A 15,719-nucleotide genomic window follows, 5' to 3' on the forward strand; every position below is an offset into this window, starting at 1 on the left:
CAAAAACCTAGAGATCAACATTGAGTCCCTCCTGATGCTTTTTTCCAGAGGTTTCAGGTAGGGCTATTCTCCCCAGGTGCAGTATAAAGCACATTTTTTTTACATTTGGACCATGAAGTACAATGTGAACTATCTCCTGCTTGATTTGGTCAGAGGCTCAGGACCCACTTTGAAATCATTCTTCTGGGTCACTAGAAAGTGCTTGCAATCAGACTTTAGTCTGGAATGCAACTTCCCAAAAGCCTAAAACACCTAAAAGAAGCTTGTGTTTATTTCTTGTTAGTGGGTGGGGACATTGCCCACCCACCCATTGATACATTATTAATAATGTCCATTAGGATCTTGTCCATCTTAGCATTTTATTCCTAAAAATCCAGATCTTCTGTGCAGGTCCCTTTACCTTACTCAGTTTTATGGCAAAACCAGTCCTTTCTCTTTTCTTCTTCTTTTTATTTTTTTCTTTTTATTTTCCTCACACAGTGAAATCCAGAACATATTGCAGGTGTTCCAGAGCTTCACCTTTTTTCAGTACAGGCTGGATCAGTCCATGGCAGGCGGTACAGCTATTTTTCCACACCTGGGACAGTCAGTTCTAGGTATACTGGACACCCCTCCAAGTGAAAGCAATCTGCTGCCAGAGACTGAGAAAAATACATCAGCAATGTCAGTGGTGGCACCACTTGTCTGCGTTTGGCTCATATTGAAGTGCTATGTCTCATACAGCAGCGCTCAGAGGTGATGTGATGTCATTCAGGGCACAATGCTTTACTCAGCCTCCATTCCCTGTTAGACTTTCTGTATGAGGCTGTAGACTAGCCTGTATGGGACTGTTGGACTGTGAGCTAGTCCTGCTGATTACTCCTTGGCAGTCAAGGTGACAAACTAATTCATAAATGGGAATTACAGTTTTTTCTTGGTGTTCTACTGCCCCCAATGCTCTGTTGTTGTAGCAATTGGCACATGCTGTTCCTCAGCCTTCAGCAATCCCACAACAAAAAGGTTGTCCAAAAAACCAGGCAAAGTAGGCAACTGTTTAATTTACTCCATCTCCTGGGCAACTATACCAAAAGGCCACCACTACCCTTTTGAGTCCCTGAAATATCCTCTCCTGAGATAAACTATGCCAAGAATGTGTGGAATCTCTGGTCCAGGCAAAATAGTGTGCTTTTGCCATTCATTCCTAGTCAGGGTAATCTCAGCTCTTTGGAGTCCCATGTCACTCCAGAAGCACAGATGGAATCTACCTAGCTTGATGGCATTAGGGAACACTGGGCAGTAGAGTCTACTACAGCCTTAAGCTCCTGTGGGGCTGCTGTGCCAGGGGATTGAATCCACATGGTCCAGTAAACCCAGTTATGCCTCTCTTCCACCTGGCTGGAAACAGGACCCCTCTAGCACTGATTACAATGTTCCCTCCTAACATCTTGTAGAAATGGAGTAGAACTTCTCTCCCTAGAGACAGTAGTATGATCGGACCTTCCACTCTATCTGGAAAACTTACAGCTGGAGGATAGTGTAAAAAATTGCCTGGGAAAAAACCCATTTGTAGACATTTTTTCCTACAATTTCCACACCTATAAATTCAAGGTATGTTGTCTCTTGCACTTCTTCATGTCCTCTCCATGGTCCCACAAGTAAAGCCACAAGATACCCTATGATGTGTATCTTCTATATCCTCTCTCCTGTGCAACAGAACACCTTCTGTCAGTTGTTGAAATATGGGCCTGTACATGTGGGGAGCAGGACATATTCTCTCTGAATTGCTGGAACCCATGAGCCAGTTTATCGGTCAGTTTATCTACCAGTTTCCCCACAGCCGCAATGATGGAGAAAAAAATACTCTCTTCATATTCCCAGAATTGCCAAATCAAGTCACTGACTGCTGGTGGTGCATCACCTTTCCAAAAAATTGTTGCCAAGGGGTCGGCATGTACTGCTGGTGCACTCAGTACAAATTTCCTCCACAAAGTTCATAGACAGAAAAGGTCATCTGGATCCATGGGGAGCTGCACATTTTCTGGGTCAAAATTTAATTTCTTTCTCGTATTTCATTTCCCTCAGTTATTGAATACCTATCTTTATTGTAGTCCATTTGCCTGAGTTACATGGAACATCATCTTTACAGGAATACCTTTCCCTCACACTTGATAAGAGTCTCCTTCAGCCACTAAGGGCTTGTGTCTTTTTTCCCTATTTTTTTGCCAGTGCCTGATTCCTTAGCAAGTGATCCCAGCTGCCTGGCTTCCTTACCCTCTAGCTCGCCATTACTGTCTCCATTGTCCCAGCACTGGAGTAACCAGGCAGTAAAATGCTCACATGGGTGATGGCTGAAATCTTTTCTTGGCTCCTGTAGCTCGCTCAGAGATAGGGGCTGAGATGTGGCTGTCTCTTCTGTCTCCTCTTCCAGCTCCAGTGATAGCCTTGATGATGGCCCTGAAAATCTCCCTTGTGATGGTTTCGCTTCTTCCTCCTCTTTGCTCTCCCTGTCATCCTTGACTGTTTTTGCTAGAGCTTTTTTACCAGGTGACTTCCGTGTGTTTTCTGTGTCTCTGCAGGCCCCGCTGCCAGCAGCACTGGTCGGTTCAGTTTCAGAGGTTTCAGTGCCAGCTCCTGTCCAGTGTCTGTCAGCGTGGTGGGACCAGCGGCAGGCCCTGCTGTCATCTCATTGTCAGGTTCAGAGACCCTCCTGAGGCCACTGAGCAGGGTTGAACGTGGCTCAACAAGGCTGGCCAGGCCCCAACACTTTGCAGTGATTTGGGTCCTCTCTGGGATGCAGGGTTACAGCACACTTTTTTAAAAAGTATTTCACTAGTGTTTCTAGATTCTTTATTTGTTCAAGGGATAATGGATTTGCAGTTTCAAGGTGTTATTTCCAAGTCCTTCAACAAGCTGAATGGATTGTTATAGAGTAACTTTCTAGATTTGGTTGTGAAAATGTAAAAAATTCTTTATTTATCTTAAGTATTTTTTAGTCTGTTTGATGATTTTAAAGTTACCCATCTTATTTGCTGAAAATGGACAGATAATATTTAACAGAACAAATAAATTAAGAACTTTTTGACTTTAAGGATCATAAAGTGAAGACAGTATGATACAATGAGAAAAAGTGATGTATTTTCATCTCTTTCCTGAAACTATATGTATTGTTTCTGCTGTTGATATTTATTCTATGGAAACATATTAACATGCAGAAAGCATTTTTCCTGTTATTTAATAAGGTGCAATATTAAAGATTATTTTAAATATTCATTTTTGCCAAAACTTTTTTGATTTGCAATTATAAGAAATTTTCATCTACAGTAATAGAAACTGTACTTTTACTTTAAGAATTTTCATAATAATTGATTGCAAATTCCCAGCTGGTGAAGCAAACTGAACTACAACTTCAATGGCTACAGTTATTAATTCATTTTTAATACTAGAAAAAAAAGGCCCAAAACTTCATGGATTAAATAACTGAAAATAGAAATTGATGCATTTTAGAATGCCTGAGAAGTTCATTAAGTTTCCATGTCAATATGCTCAAGCAGCATGGGATTGAATCCTGTATGGGACTGATTCCTCTAATGTTTTAAACTTTTCCATTCTTTCCTCACTTAGCTCTAAAAAACTTTCAGTGGAAGACATCAGAACCTTTAATCCAATTTTGAATATACACGAAAAATATACCATAATTTGTCTCAAGGATTGAAATTCAACTTTGACAATAATTTTACAGATCATTCAGGCTTCTGACAGGTATCTCTCAAACACCCGGAGGGCTTTAAGCAAGTTCTATTCTCAAGAAAATAATTTCACACAGGAAAAATTATGAAGTTTTGTTATATATTTTGCAATAGATATTATTTCAGCCTCGTGGGAACACTTAATGAGGACCAGTTAAATATTGCAGAACTGAAATACTATTAGTTTCTGAAACAATACCTAAAGTTCATCACATAGCCTAATAGTCACTTAAAGATGCACAAAATTTTAGCTTTGGAAACAGGAAATAATGAGATAAGTAATGAGGTAACTAATGAGGTCACTAGTGTCAGAAATAGTCACTCTGATTCAGCCATGGACTGGTTGAATAGCTAAACATCAATTTACGTCACAGGCAGGTGTTAAGGCACATCAGAGAACAGCACTTAAGACAGTGTAACATGTTCCAGAATAATTTCTGCATGAACCATTACTGACAGTCTGTAACCTGCATTTAGGATAAAGATTGCCTTCTAAGACTAAGACAGATTTGTTACACCAAAAGATTAGTCACCCTAGGTAAGCGGTGAATCATTAAAATACTCTGCCCAGGGGAAATAGTTTACTGAAAATCTTTATAATAAATACTTTCTAAAATTCAGCAAACAGTGTCCATACTCACTCTATCTAATTTTCCCTGTGCTGTTGACTTGAAAATCTGTGTGAAATCCCATAGAGTCATAGAGTCATGGAATTATTACCTTCAATATCAATGAGTCCAACTGTTAAAGTAGCTGGACATAAACATGTTGCCACTAAACCACATTCCCAAGTGCCACAAACACACCTTTATAATACTTCCCTGAGCAACTTATTGCCTGATCAGACTTTCAGAGAAGTCTTAATAATACATCTAAATGCTTCCTGTCAGAAATTGAAGCTATTTTCTTCTGTCCTGTCATTTGTTGCCTGTGTGAAATGACTAACCCCCACTTGGCTTCATTCTCCTTTCAGGAATTTGTTGAGAGATGCATCCCTGAGCTTCCTTTTCTCCAGGCTAAACATCCCCAGCTCCCTGGGCTGCTCTTCAAAGAGCTTGTGCTCCAGATCCTTCAAATACTCTATTGCCCTTCTTTGGACACCGTTCAGCACCTCAATCCTCCTCCTGAATTTTGGGGCCCAGAACTGGACACGGGATTTGAGGAACAAACTCACCCCTGCCAAGGGCAGGAGGATGATGCCTTCACTAGTCCTGCTGGCTACACTGATTTTCTTGATATTCCTGATCCAACCAGAGTGCCATCTACCTTTTTGGTGGCCTGGACATTCCGCTGATTCTTGTTAAGCTGGCTGTCCACTGGTACCCCCAGGACTTTTTTCACTAAGCAGCTTTCAGCCCGTAGTCCTAAGAACACTCATTCTTATACAGCCTAAAGTAGGTGTACAAAATATATTTTTTATAATAAATTAGTTTTCATAGTAATTTGCCAAAATGCAAATATTAGATTTTGGTTTTGCTTAATTTTGTTTTTATTTTCGTGACCCAGGTATACTGCTGTATGATATTATTTTTAAGGGGTCTGGGAAAAATGGCAAAGTGTGAAACAGAAATGCTTAGAAAAATTGTCATAGAATATTTAGAAAACTAATGTTTTCCTTAAAAGATTAATTTTATCTCTAAAATGTATGTAGTATGTGTAACAGGGATGTCTAAGGAATTAATTTATATGGAGATGGATTTCCTTGGATATTAAATGACAGGGAAGTTGTTTCAGAGAGACAGAATGTAGCAATAGACAAGATAAAGTCTGGAATTTGCAATTTAATCCTGTACCATAATTTTGGCAAGGACAGCTAAGTATGTCTGAATCTTTGTGGTATAGAATGACAAGTGATACAAAATGAGAAATATTATAATCTACAAAGCCAAAATAATTGTTCTACTCACTCATTTCTGGGCAACGTAGCTTTGTGCAAGACTTTATTTCCATTGATGAGAGCTTTAAACTGGCATGCCTCATACCTGGCATGCACTTGTATTCTAGACAGAGAGCAGAAATCACTCTTATTTTCCTAGCTCTAAAAAACTTTCATAGATTAAAAAAAGGCTTTATTAACAACTGCTATATAAAAAAATGCATTGGATCATCCACTAAGACTACACACTTTGCAGACTACTCATATTCGGTAGATATCAGGTTTTTTCCAATTAAGACCTGAAATATTGTCAGCAAACTCCACAGAAGAGCTCTTTTCCTCTGTGCTCCCCAGGGCTCCTCCCCTTCTGCAGCCAAGCTGGCCATGCAAAATGAGCCGAGGGACAGAGGGCAGCTGCTGGGTTTCATATCAGGAGCTGCTGCTAAGAAAGGCCCAATCCCGTGCCAAGAGATGGCTCCAGATGGCCCCAGGCACGCAGCTGGAACAGGCGGGAGAAGCTGAACATGGTGAGGCTCTCTGGGCAGGCAGAAAGCTGCGAGGGCAGGCCAGGCACCGCCACCCTGGAGCTGCACAGAGGCACAGAGGTGTGTCCTTGGCTGCAAGGCATGGGGTATTTCTGGAGAGTCCATGACTCCTGAAAACAGCCGCACTCAGGAGGTGTCATGGGTTAATACCGCATTCTTCAGGCTCAGGAAGAATTCATATTCACCCTCATGCAATCTAACCCAAAACAATATCTCCTTTTTGAGGGTTTTCTCTGCTTTTATTTCCCTCTGGGGAAATAAACAGTCCAGCAAACATGCATTTTTTGGCTTAATAAATTTATTTTGAAAACAAACCAAAACAAGTAGATAATAAGCTTCCTTGTTAACCTATATTTTGAAAGAGTTCCTTGAAACGCTCTTTTAAATTATTTAATAGCCAAAGAAGGTCTAAGGAAAATATTAAACTGATACCAGATGATTTTCATCTGACAAAAATCAATGAAAAAAAGTGGAGGCATTTAATGTCTTCTTTGTCTCATTCTTTAATCATACTGATAGACCTTAACCTGCTCATTCCTCTGAGTTGGAAGACCACAACTCTTGGAATCAGTGACTTTTCAGTTGTGGACACTGAAATTGTAAGGGACAAGTTTTATCAGTTCATAAATCCATGGGACATGGTGGGATTCATCCTGGAATACTGAAGGAACTAATAGATATTTTAGCAGGAACCCCATGGTCATTTATCAAAGGTCTGGGAAATTGTTGGAAGTCCTACCTGAATGGAATCTGGCCAGTTATTCAATTTACAAGAAGGACATGAAGGAGGACTCTGGAAAGTACAGACCCATTAGTCTGACCTCAGTGTCTGGAAAAATGATGGAGGAACTCATGGTGGAGTCTACTAAAAGGCACTTCAAGAACAATGCAATCTCCAGGCACAGACAGTGTGGGTTCAACAAAGGGAAGGTCCTGCCTAAATAATCTGATATTCTTCTTCAATAGGATCTCTCACCTAGTGGCTGAAGGGAAAGCAGTCATTGCAGCTTTTCTTGGTTTCAGTATTGGTTTTGATACTGGCTCTCACAGTTTCCTTCTGGACAAGCTGTTGTGATGATCAGGTCCACAGTGTGCTAAATGAAGAAGAACCAGCTGAAAGTCAGAACTTTAGGGGTCAGAACTTTTAGTGTGTGGGGCTGCATCTGCCTGGTGAGCAATCACCAGTGGTGTTTCTCAGGAATTCATTGTAGGACCAGTTCTGGTCAACAACTTTATCAATGATCTTGATGCAGGACTTGAATGCACCATTAGCAAACGTGCCGATGAAACTGAGAGGTGCTGCTGAAGGTACCTTCTACCTCTTGGATTTGCAGAGGGATCTGCATATACTGCAGCATTGGGTAATTATCAATGGAATGAAATCCAATACATGCCAGATTTTGCCCCTGGGATTGGGAGTAACACCAGGCACAAATATGGGCTGGGAGAGGAGTGTGTGTGGAGCAGCCTGCCAAAGGGCTCTGGGTGCTGGTGGGCAGCAGCTCAGGGTGAGCCAGCAGTGTGTGCCCGGGCAGCCAGGAGGGCAAACCCCATCCCGGGGGGCAGCAGACACCGCATCACCAGCTGGGACTGGGATCATCCTGCTGGATTCAGCCCTGGTGCCCTCACCCTGGGTCCTGTGTGCAGGGCTGGGCCCCACACTCTGAGAAGGGTGGGAAGGAGGTCCTCGAATGATTCAAGGTTGAATATACAGTAAACATAATTGAAAGATTTTTTTAAAATATATCTATATGAAGCTTAAACTGAGTAGGAAAACATGTTGGAAATTTTTACATAAGCTGAAATTGGATAGAAAAAGAATGTTAAGATTTTCATAGAGAGTAAGCACAGGAAACTCAATCAGAAGAAAGATTGCTTTTTTAGAAGGCCAAACAATTCACCTGAGACTGTATATAGCCCAAAAAGGGGTTTTAATATGAATAGAAAAAAGAAATATGAGACACTGGAGTGAAGCAATAAAAAGGGGCTTTTTTCTTCCCATGAAAGTACTATTATGCTGTAGAGAAACCAAAAGCATAAATGGCCTATAATATTACAAAACAATTCTCAGAGGTTTTACATTTTTTGAGCCATAAATGGGTATATTAGATAAAGTACAGATCATTTAGTCGCTACTTTCCTTGGTGTTGGAATGGTTCTGTATTTTGAAGAATTTTAAAATTGTTTATCTAAAAAAATCTTATCTTATTTGAGGAGCATGGAATAATTTAAGTGGGTAAGAAACAATTCTAGAATTCATCTAATCCTTAATGGTCAGTCTGGCTAACCCCCCTACTTTCCAAGCCATATGTCTTTAAATTTATTTTCTCACCAAAGAGGACTTCTTCAATGGGAGAAATGTATTATATAATGTCATGGTCTTAACATATATGAAGTATACTTATATGACTGTGAAAAATCTATTGTACAATTTTAAAGCTGTACCTTTCATTCCAGGAATGAGCCCCATAATGGCAGGTCTCTCTTTTCCCCTTCAAAAGCAGAGCAAATCCATCAATAATGTGCAGGGATAGGTGCTTGTTTCAAAAAGATGGAGCTTTAGCTACCTTTTGTTGGAATACTTATTAAAATATCTGAACTCAATTGTATTTCTTCCAGTTTAAGATGGGAAGCTCATGGTTATTTGTAATGACTTAAAAGAAAAATTGAAAAAGTTCTAAAGCATAAAATACCAGTAAAATCCTCTAAATTCTTTTTCCTGGTCAAAACAGTATAAGGTGAATTTTGTTTGAAAAACTGACTTTTTTTCATTGTCAATAGATTTTCTTTCCAAATTTTTTTTTCTTACTATGTAGCACCTATGCATGTCCACAGTATTCCAGCAGAGTTCCAAAAATAGAACAATGGCAATAACATACTGTGGTGGTTTGACCAGGAAGAAGTGGGAATTTTGGGATGCTGTGGTCAAACTAATGGATGTTCTGAGTTTGAGACTGGCACCTGGTGTAGCCAGTGGGGTTTAGACATACTTCTGAGAATACACAGCGGTTAAAAAGCAGAGCTCTGGCTCTGGCAGGCTCTCTTAGGACGTCAAGGAGAAGAAGTTAGATTTCCCTCCCCTGTCCAGCCGCTGCTGCTAGGCGGAGGAGGAGCAGCCATGCGGTAAGCTCAGAGCTTGGACAGAGATGGGGGTGAGAAGGCTTTCGAAGATAGAAGGGTAGAAGAGCTTTAAGAGACATCGGGCAGACATTCCCCCCCCTCTCTAGGAGAGAGAGAGGAGAGCCGGCGACACTGAATGTGATAGCAGCCGGCCCAGGAAGAGAAAGAGAGAGAGAGAAGAGTGCCTGGCCGGAGCGGCAGCGTGTGTAGGAGTGCCGCAGCTCTAGGACAGACAGAGACTGAAAGTTTTAACTCCTTTCTTTCATGATTAGAGCCTTGCAAAAATGCTAATCTTCCTCGAAGCTGAATAAGAAGAGAGATAGGAGATGAGATGAGACAAAGACTTGGCCTGAAGGACGTAGAGAAGACTGGCTGAGTGAAGAGAGAGATGTTTAGAGTGGCCTTGTAGCTGGACTTTTCTTGTGACCATAGACTCAATTTGTTCTTGTGACACAGAGACTGCACTTAGGAGGAGGCAGTGCTTCAGAACTAGGAGGGTTCATCATGGAGACTCTTTGGCTTCAGGGAGTTAGAAAAATATAGGGGAGACAGATGTCTCAAAGCAGAGACTGTGCCTTTTTGGAGTGAGACAAGGTATCTTTAAAAGACAACTCTAAAAGCAGCTCTGATCTATGCACGGTAGTGAGAGCACTGGGCATGGAAGGAAGATGTCACAAGCGGCAAAAGGACTTTTTTTCCGGGCGGTGCTGAGTGACATGGAAGCACACGAAGTTTCAGTGTGTTTCCAGGAGAAGCCTATAGAACAAGAAAGACTCCTCTCCTCTTCATGAACTGAAGTTTGAGTATACTAAAGTGTAGTGCCAAGCTGAGCAGTTGGTGATTTGGGAGAATGTATCAGATTGAGAAAGTCAGGTAGTGGAGAGGAAGAAAGTAGTTTTTTTGTAAAGTTTTCAATTTTTTTTTCTTTTCCTTATAGTTTTTCCCTATTTTCCTGTAGTTTAGGTAATAAAGTGTTCTTTATGTTTAAGCTAGAGCCTGTTTTGCTTATTCCTGGTCACATCTCACAGCAGACACCAGGGTGAGAGAATTTTCATGAGAGCACTGGCTCTGTGCCAGGCTCAAACCATAACACATACTAGAACTTAATAAAGAAGAAATCAATATATGCTCTATCTTGATATTAAGATTATTAAATACTTTCATTCTATTGATCTTTTATCTTCAGATAAATTTTGTGCATCAAACCTGAAAAAAAGGCAGGTTGGAAGAGAAATATTATTTAGAAATAGTAGGCTACAGCAAAAGACAGACAACTTGTGGAAAGGCAAACAGCGTGGAAAAAAGCCAGGAGGCAGAGGGAGTCTTGTTCTTATTGTGCATAAGGTATGACCTGATTGAGGAAAAGATCATACACCTTCCACCTCTTTACCACTGCATATCATCTATTGTGTGATCAAGAATAGAGATATAGAATACCTGTACTGTTACTTCCTGTTTGAAAGTTAATCTGCACATTGGTGTTGGAATTCTCCTTTTCGAAAGGCACTATACAGGAAAATGTTCTTATTAATAAACCTTGTTGCTTTATAGCCAGATAACTAAAAATCTCTAATTTTATGCTCTTATCTACAAGTATTAGCACATGTAATCTACTTATAAACTTTTTTCTTACATTGTCTTTTCTGAATTAACAAAGCCAGTTAGAATTGTTATTAGTATATTCACTATTATTAGTATATTCACTGTTATTAGTATATTCACTAATATCATATTAGTGAATATTTGTCTGCTTAGAACTGGGGAAAAATAACTTGCCATGGACTCAGGGTAGTGAAAAAGTGGCAGCCAAATTCACAACTTTCACACTAATAATTTTCTTTCCACTAATTCTAAAAGGAGACAAGAAGGTTTGTCAGTATTTTTAAAGTGCATTAAAACATTGCAATGACATGGACAAAAGAATGAAGAATTTCCTTTAAGACTCGTGTCATAAACTTTAAAATGGTACTTGTGTAGAGTATAGGGAAAAAATGATGACCCAATTAACTTCAGAATCATATATTGAGGAAGGTGTAGACTGTGATAAGTCCATTCCTCAGCCTTCTCTTCAAGATGAGCAAACCAAGTGACCTCAGCTTCTCCTTATAAAGTTTTGCCCTCAAGACCTGTCACCATCTTGGGCACCATTCTCTGGAAACACTTTAGTACCTTTATACCCTTATATTCAGGCCCCTCGTCCTATTCACAGGACTCAAGGTGAGGCCTCTCAAGCCCAGTGTAAAGTGGGACAATCCCCTCCCTTGCCCAGCTGTGATGCTGTGCCTGATGCACCCGAGCACAGGGCTGGCCCTCCTGGCTGCAGGGGCACTGCTGGCTCATGTTCAGTTTGCCTTTGCATCTAAGCAGATGTAAGAAAAATGAAAGCATGTTCATCAGTATCTGAGTCACTGTTAAGATGACTAGCCCAAATGAGGTAATAAATCAGCAGTACTATTAGACTGAGGACTATGATGGTGGAAATACACCTTCAATCTCTTTCTCATTCACTACAGATCAAGCTTTGAAACATAGCATAGTATCTTAATTTTTCTTCTATTTCAGCCATGTCACTCATTAAAATCTTGTTACATTAATACAATAATGAAATTTCAAGGACATTTTTTAAAGGGTGAAGGCAAATATTGTGAGGTTTATTTGGGCTTTTATATAATTTTACCCTTATAGTCAAGGTGTCTAATTTAGCCAATAGATATAGAATTGAAAACACAGTTTGTCAGGTAGAAGAAGAAGTATGTTGGTAATTGCTTATTTAGGAGAACAAAACAAACAATTTGCCTCAGCATGTATTTTACAGAGAAGTGTAAGCCTGCAATGTATCAGTAGTAATTAACATGCAACTTTTATAATTTTCTTTTCTACCATCCTAATTGATGGTATGCTCTTGTTTCTTACCAACAAACCACAGTGAATCTTTCTTTATGTATTCCTGATAATTTATGCAGTTTTAGAATTCTGAGTGTCCTGCGGAGCTGTTAGAGCTCAGCTTATAAAACATCTGAAATAAAATTACTACAAGACCTGTAGAGCTAGGCCATAGATTTAATCTTGTTCTAAAATGCTGCAGTTTGTGTGATTATCTGCACTTATCAAGAAAATATCTTTTCTGAACAGTCCAGGAGACTGTCAACTTTACATGTTTCCAAATAAGAGCAATATTAAATCTAAGGCTTTATTCAGGATTTAAAAAGAGAAGTATGGAAAGAAATCTATCCTGGCTCATTTTCTCTTGTTAAAACTAATAAGCCTGAGACATTTCATTCTACAAATTGCCTCAGCTTTCCAGAGAGATGATTATTACCTTTAACTGCAAATACCAGACCAATTTTTTTGATCCATTTGGAAGACTAAATGAAGTAAAGGCTCATGCACAGAGTAAGAGTCATAACTGTGAAGAAAGAAAAACAGTAATCATCGTAGAGTAGTAATTTAACAGTTGTTGGCATTAAATACTGCATAATTGGTAAGTTTTCAGAAGCATAAAAAAGATTATGCTAATTTTGATTTTCCAGAGAAAAGAGGGATGGTGTGCTCTTTTGAGAAGAGAGGGCATGTGATCTTGCAAAACTACTTTTTCTGTGTCAGGCCAAGGTCACCAAAACAAGTCTAGAGTAAAGTAATGGAAAGACTATTGATGCAGGAGCAGTCACAGAGCTAGTGTAGATGATTCTAGCTGATTGCTGCTCACAGATGAGTATGCCTAGCCTCACAGCATTATACTTATGAACACAAATTTTAGCTCAATAGAAAAGTTATTTGGCTATGATTTTATGTAAAGATTTAATCTATAATGAACAATCCAGAAAGATTGAAACTGTACCTTAACAGCTGTTTAACACAGTAGATCGTCTAGACCTTCTACATAAACTTCATAAATGTCACATAGGTAACAAGTATTAAGCAAGGAATATTGACCTTAAGTTAATGTAATACTTTAACTAAATTTTAAGGAAAAGAAAAAAGAAACGTCATCTGCATAAGAAAAAAGTTGTGTGTGGGTGGGAAGCCTGAAAACAAACAAACAAGAATACCAAACAAAGCCCAAAAACTAACAAAAAAATCCCCCAAACAAACAAAAAATCACTTCTGTTCAAATATTTCCTTTCTCATACTTTAAGTGGAATATCTTTCTTTTTGCTACTGCTTCCTAAACCAGAAAAGTTTTCAGACTCTGATTTTAAAAAAGTAAAAATAATGAAAACATTAGCATTATGGAAAATACAACAAAACTATAAAAATTTATACTGCAAGAACAAAGAAGAATTTTGGTTAAAATGAAAATTCATTGAATTGTAGGATTGCTTGGGCTGGAAGGAACCTAAAAGTTCATCTAGTTCTAAATCCCCTGTAGTGGCCACAAAGAGTTTCCACTAGACCTGGTTGCTCCCAGCTCCATCCATCTTGACTTTCCAGCAAGGCCAAATCCACAACTTCTCTGGGAAACATTTTCCAGTGCCTCACTACTCCCACGGGAAAAAATTTCTTCCTAATATCTGATCTCAACATACTTTAATTTTGAAGCCATTCACCCTTGTCCTAGCACTCTATGCCCTTGTAAAAACTCCTTCTTCATCTTTTTTTGCAGTCTCCCTCAATATTTTTCCCATGCCACCTGATCTTGTCATATACCTTCCTTTTTTTCCTTATTTCAAAGCGAAGATCCCTGTTCAACCATGCCGGCCTTCTGCCTCATTTGTTTACTTCTAACATTCAGGAATTGCCTGTTTATGTGCCTTAGGAGGTGATGATCAAAAAGTGGCCAGCACTGATGCACTCCAGATTTTTCCCAGGGGACTTTATTCATTAGTTTCCAGAACAGCCCAAAGTCTGCTCTCCTTATGTCTGGAATTGAAGTGATGCAACATATCTGAATTTTTGCTCGCACTTTTTACAGTCAAAATGTTTCCCTGTTGAGCTCAAGGCTGTAACACTGCAAATTTACTGCAGGCTGGCTAATATATCTCACAGTCACCAGCAGAGGTCACTTCCATCAGCCTGTGCCTCTAACCATTTTGTATCATCCCACAGCTTGCCAGGGATAAGCCTGATATTTTCCCCCTTCCCCATGTCTACTTTTAATCTCTGCCAATGACCCCTCCTAGTTTCTGAGCAAAGACTCTCCCTCTCCTTCCTCGTAGGAAGGAGAAAGGTGAGCCTAATCTGACGCCAGCATGCCTGATGCTGTGTAGGCAAATTATAGCACTATGATTGTGAAACTAATCACACAACAGTGTATAATACCTAAAATCGGCACCAAAACATTATAAAAAATAAAACAAGCAAAAAACCCCTATTACCTTCCAACCTGCTAACAGATGGGACACCAAATTTATGCTCCCCAGCATGAATGCTCCTCAGATAATTTAGAAAATGCCATTTTGAGTAATTATATTGACCTTAATTTGACTGGTGATCTATGCAAAGACATTGCCTTTTCTTTGATAATCTTACAAATACAAATGACATTTCAAAGATGTGCAAACTGCTACCAATAAATTGGATTTAATATTTATATGGGCCTGTACATCTTTGTCTCTAACTCTGGGCTGGCTCAAAATATGTAACATGAATGTTCTGTAGAGTGAGAATTCTCTATGTGCATTATTTCTACCTATATAAATGGGATTTAAACACTTCTGTTCATATAAGGGCGTAAAATGATATTTCTACAAGAAACTTGTGGGAGAATTGATGGACATGCTTCAATGCAATTAGCACAAAAATATGCTCAATGCAAGATCACTTTCTAAAAGTGTCTACAGAAACTTTACAGTTCTGAAAGTGACTTTACTTATTCAGGTTACATTTTTCTGAATTTTTTCAAAAGCAGTGAATGGAATGAAGTATCCCATATAGTCTAAGAGTAAAAGTCATTGTTCGGGAGGAAGTTGAAAAAGAGAATCAATATTTATTCTGAATCTTTTCTTTGCACTGAGCAGAGTTACATTTTTTGCAAAATTCACCCAGAATTTTGCTGTATTTGGTGAGAGTAAATATTTCTTTAACTAGAAACATTGCTGGTTCAGCTGTTATCTTAAACATCTTTCCAATGAATGTATCTTCATGAAACTGCAGTAATTTCAACAATAATTATTTTCATTAAATGTTTATTTGCATAAACTGTTTTATTCATGCTATTATAATTTACCATATACTGTTAACAAAGCCCAGGCTATTTCATGTTCCATTTCATATGCAGCTATGACTGATTAGTTCAAGCACATTGCATGATCATGCATATACATTGGCATAATTTTCATCATTTTGTATCCAGATCTGGCAAGTTTTGTTTTCAAGTAGATCTTTACTAATGAGGTGCAGATTTCTTTATGTAAATCAAGGAGCAACAAAAGACACCCCCTCAGCTTCCTTGATCTGAAAGCTGTCTAACCATTTGTGGTGACACTGCAGCGGAGTCCTACCTAAAGTCTTAGA

Source organism: Zonotrichia albicollis, chromosome Z (genome assembly GCF_047830755.1).
Source record: "Zonotrichia albicollis isolate bZonAlb1 chromosome Z, bZonAlb1.hap1, whole genome shotgun sequence".
NCBI classification, from domain to species: Eukaryota; Metazoa; Chordata; class Aves; order Passeriformes; family Passerellidae; genus Zonotrichia; species Zonotrichia albicollis.